We start from the raw sequence: 5,166 nt of genomic DNA on the forward strand, positions 1-5,166 counted from the left end.
TCAGTTTTTACAGTCAGTTGTCTGGGAGTTTTTATAGCTAACTTCAAAAAGTAGCAGTTGCTTACATGTTTTTTGGGTGAAAAGGCGTGTTTTTTTTTTTAATCAAAACTTAGTTAAAAAAAAAAAGACTTTGCCTTATTCATTCTGACTTGCAAAGCAGGCTGAAGTTGTGTGACGATTCTTTGCACATCAATAGATTGAAGCAGATTGTTTTGAGGGAGCTTTGCTTAGTGCAACAGTGCACCTGATAGGCTACTTTGTTCCTGTGAATGCTAAATACCGCTAAGAAGACACTAATCCTTGGTTGCTCCTTAATCTCCTGTACACAGCACGACACTGTAGGCTTTGGAGCGTGCGACCCAACTGTCTCTTTTACGCACAGCCATTGCGCACTCTCCCCCACCACCCCCTCCAACGTTTGCGTAAATGCGCTCCTTTGCAGATGGACTGACCTGTCTGCATGCGCAGCCATCCTCCCAACAGCTTCAGAGAGAATTCCCAGTGTGCCAGTTTGGTTTAGCCACATCTCCATTTGCCGGTCCCTCCATCCAAAACCGACTAACTTCTTGATTCTTTGGATTTAAAATGTGAATTTTGGTCAACTTTCGGGATCGAATGGAGTTTTAGCAAAAAGGGGAGAAAGTAGTTCCAAGGACATATTGTGCTCGCAGTGTACTGCACCGCGGGGAGTAAAAATAGTTGCCATGTAGCAACACTCCGAAATCACGCTTGGAAATTTTACAGCACACCCCTCACACAGAAAAGCATCTAGTTCTTTTTACTTCAAGGGAAAACTACAAATAGGATGTGAAGCTCTTCGTCGCAGCTTGGCTCTGAGCGAGTGCAGCTTTTACCGGTGACATTTTTTCCCCCCGTCAAGGAAGAAGCTTTAGTGAGGAAGCGAATATGCTGTCGGGTCGGCAGCTGGTGCTTGTGCAGCTCGGATCTTGGATTGAGTAGATGGACGAAGGGAGCGGCTGGAGCCCTGAACCAAGGCAGCAGAACATTCATAGAGCTTGCGGTGACATTTAATGGATCCGTCTTCAAAGGTAGGGTGGGAAAAAACAAAACAAAAAACATTATGTCCGACTCTGTTATGTAGTCTCAAATAAAATGGCACGATCTGTTTATAATGCAGAATGCGATTGAATTCAAGGCATATTCCTACGTGTAAAATATTTATTTGTCCTGCTCGGCACGCATTCTGCAGTGTCGAAGGTGTGTTAAAGTGTCTCACGGTTGCTCCCGAATTATCACAGGTAACCCGATTGCAATGGGATCAGTCCGGCAGACTCGAAAAGCGAGTTCCAGCGGCTCTCTTTTCGGAGTCCTCCTTGTGTTTTAAATGCAGCTAAATGGTCCTGCATGTATGTAATGATGCTTGTGCCCGACGCATACCAATTCTGAGTGCGCTTTGTGCGTCTGCAAATTGCGCGTGTGCACGTGAAAGAGAAGAGCACGGGGGTGGGTAGCCCAAAGGCTTTTCAATACCCCCGTGTAATTAGAGTGGGCTATTTACTCTCCTCACAGTCTGCGCATGCCACCGACGTGCTCACGGCTGATGATGTTGACAAACTTAACGTCCCGATGGAATATCGGGCCGTGCGCGAGCATAATCGCTTATACTGGACGCGGGAGTCTAATAATGGGATCGATAGCCACTCGGAGGCTCCGCGGGAAGCGGTGTTACAGAAACCCCCCTTTTAACACCTGCAGTAATCTCCACCTTGTGGATTACAAGCAGTTGCTTGAATGGTCAAAATCGCAAGTCCTAGCCTGGAGGTTTGAGATGGCTTTGGAGAAAGAAGCATGCAGAGCACTGAAAAAGAGTGTGGGCTGCAGTGGGAGGCAGCACCTGACTCCCTCAATGGGGCATTCATCTTCTTTCCAATGTGTCACCCCCCACCTAAAAACATCTCCCTGTGAAGGGTTCATTTCCTGAATAGAGTGTTTAGATTTCTTGTCAAAGCAATGCATTAAGGAGCCGCAAATGTGACGCAAAATGACTCACTGATGAGTGCAGTCGGCATGCAGCACACTTTAGTGATAGTCATTGTCATTTCAGTCAGTATATGCGCAAGTCAAATAAGTAGCACCAGGTGAAAGTATGTCATCTAAAAAACAGGAATGGGCTTTCGCAGTTCTTTCAGGCTACGGGGACATCCAAATAACTATCAGCCAACAAAGCAGAAAGCACTTGTGAACAAAATGTCCTTAGTTATTTTCAAAATTCTAATTTATCAAAAAAGAAAGCAAGCAAAATGCCAAGTGTGAACTGTTGATAATAGCAACCCAATAATGCAGCATATTGTGTCTGTTTGACTTCTGTTATGTGACTTCCTGATTCATTGGCTAGCGAAAAGGCAGATTGTACAATTTCTGACAGCTGGGTGGCTGGTTTCATTGATGCCATAATGACTCAAATGGTAATTTAGTTGATGCATCTGCACCTTTGTAGTTATTCACTAAATATTGTTTGCTTCTTCCTTGTTTTATATACCACCTATGATGTTTTTAAATGGAAAATAGTTTTACTTCATAGTGAATTTTGCATAATTCTTTACAACAGGGTATTTTTAAAACACTCTCAGGATAATTCATTCAATACATATTTTTTTATGGATGGTCATCTTAATAGTTAATGTTAATTCATTGTAGATGAATATGTCATTTTTAGGATCGGGTACATATTAATGTGGTTGGATTAAACAAACCATTTTTAAACTGTCATATGCAGGAATGCCAAGTGTCTTGATTTGGCCATATTTTGTGACAAGCAGTTGCTGTGTGTTCAGTTGGTAGTTGAAAATGTTCTGAAGATGATGAGACAACATGCACAAGTTCCGTGGTCTGTGACTGGCACAGTATTTCGTTGTAGAGTTCAAAATTAAAATATTAATTGACAACTATTTTAACTCCTTCACTACCGATAACGACGACAGATATCAAAGATCCAATTTTACTAGATCGCTTGAGTCAAAAATCGATATTGTCAAGGCTGGCAAATTAATAATTTAACAAACAGCGGTGGTCATTTTACATATTTTTGTCAGCTGTCAGTGCCCCTCCCCCTCTTCCACCATCAATTTTTTGCCATTTTTTTCAAGCCGAAAAGTGTAATCATCAAGCCGTTGCTCTGTCAGCCAATCATTGGTTCATCGCTCACTCCCATCATCAATTAAAAAAATTAAACCTCCGTTAGACTAAAAAAGTAAGAGTAATTAAAAATAGTACTGAAAAATTCTATTAAACAGTACTCTCTAAAGCTTGGCCCTAAAACAAAGCAAAAGCTAATCTTTACTGTCTTCACTTCAATCATCCAATTTAGGTGTCTTATCACTTGCCTAGTGTGTGTTCCCTTGGCACGAGACTGCAGTAAGAATTCACCTCCACTAGGAAGCAAATAGCAGGGCTGTCGGGGTGTCTAAAACCTTTTGCAGTGGACCCCCAGTTTACGACATCTCTGCCTTACATTTTGTTCACTTTACGATGTGGACTGACATTTTTTCATCCTCTTTTTACAGCATTTTTCTCGCTTTACGACAGCTGTCGACAACCGTCATAACCTTAGGGTTTTGCTGTGTTACGTTGTTTTGCCTCCATCTTCAGGCATTTTTAGGTAATTGCTCTTATTTTCTGGTTGCGTCAAACTGCCTGCGCTACAACGTGTCGCTAAGATGCTGGTCTGCTATTGGTTGACCCTACTAAGATAGTGTCACTAAATTGCCAACATGCTGAAGACATGATCCTAGTGCCGACATTCATGCCGGCTCGTTCAAGCACACGTCCAAGGGCTGAAGTAGATAATTCAAGCCGTTTTTTCCTTTTCATAATATGTCAAAGTCCACTGTAGAAATTATCCACACAGCCTGGTTGTTGACAACAAAGAGGCAATGAGGACAAAAGTGCATTTGAAAGTGCAAACACGCTAAAACAAAAATATATATTGAATTAGAGGTATAATCATTTTCAGCCTTGTAAATAACATTATATTACTTATTTCACATTTAAATTAATGTTAATCAAACACAGATATGTGGAAAAATGTCTGTTTTGACATACGCAGGTATAAGTCAACCCCCCCATATGGGGGTTGAATATTAGGGGAAATAAAACTCACTTTGTACACGGAGAAATACGGTAGCAGAAGAAGTAGAAGTAGTTGTCATCCCATCCCAATACCTAAATGAATGATAGATCATTCATCCAAATAAACGAATACATAAACACAAAACCCTAGGGGATCGACCCTAACAATGACCTGAGAACTGATGTAATAATAAAAAAGATCCTACATTTTGATATGGATCAAATACTGGTGCCGATATCGCGACACAGATACCAATACCAAGTATTTTTATTATTTGGTTAGTAAAATATGTGATTATAAATGATCTGTTTTCTGTTATTGTTTTGTTTTCAAATTAAGCTTTCTAGTTGGGTACTTAACTGTGTCATAAAATTATTCAAGTTTGATAATTAGCAATAAAAAAAGGAAAATGAAGCAAAGCAGGACTCAGATAAACCTGGAACTGGAATTAAAATGTGCAAATATCAATAAACTGTGCTCTAAAATTGTATTAAACAACATGGAAAATACAAACGACTGTAGCTATAGCATGACAAATGCACTAAAAAGAGGTCACTTGAGGGACAAAGGATCCATTGAATCTAATACTTGACTTGATCTGCACAGCCCCCAGTATTCATATTAAATAAAAATAACTATTTTTTTCTCTGTTAAGGAACATTTACTGTATGCGTACATACAGAAAAATAACATATTCAAAATTTTCTTTTTTTACGCAAAATGCAGCACACTATTTTCCTCTCTGGAAACATAAGTGAATGCAATGTTAGACAAAGCAGACAAATGTGTTCTATGAGACTAGTGCACATCAGAACCACAGTAGTTATATTGCAGACTCGTACAGTACGTTTGCATTTGCCTCGTCCTGTAAAAATGAACCGTATCAACAGCAACTCTGTCAACCTGTCAGCATGAAAATGTCTTGTTATTCTGATCTATTGAACTACTTTGAAAGGCAATCCGATGTCTCTCTCCAGCCTTAATGGGGCATTCACTTAGTGCAGGGGTGTCCAAACTTGGTCCTCAAGGGCCGATGTCCAGCATGTTTTCCAGATTTCTTTCCCTGACACACCTGA

At 40.5% G+C, this 5,166-nt stretch overlaps 1 protein-coding gene across 2 annotated transcripts in view; it reads left to right on the plus strand.

The window, feature by feature from the left end:
• Positions 1–460: 460 nt before the first annotated feature.
• The window catches only part of LOC148413155 (leucine-rich repeat and fibronectin type-III domain-containing protein 2), a 143,983-nt gene continuing 139,277 nt past the window's right edge, over positions 461–5,166 (plus strand). For both annotated transcript variants that reach the window (XM_088433715.1, XM_088433717.1), the window contains exon 1: positions 461–1,049. The gene's annotated coding sequence lies outside the window, so the exon portion shown is untranslated. The remainder of the gene's footprint in view (positions 1,050–5,166) is intronic.

This window comes from Hippichthys cyanospilos, chromosome 14 (assembly GCF_059441005.1).
Source record: "Hippichthys cyanospilos isolate Australia breed blue-spotted pipefish chromosome 14, RoL_Hcya_1.0, whole genome shotgun sequence".
Lineage (NCBI taxonomy): Eukaryota > Metazoa > Chordata > Actinopteri > Syngnathiformes > Syngnathidae > Hippichthys > Hippichthys cyanospilos.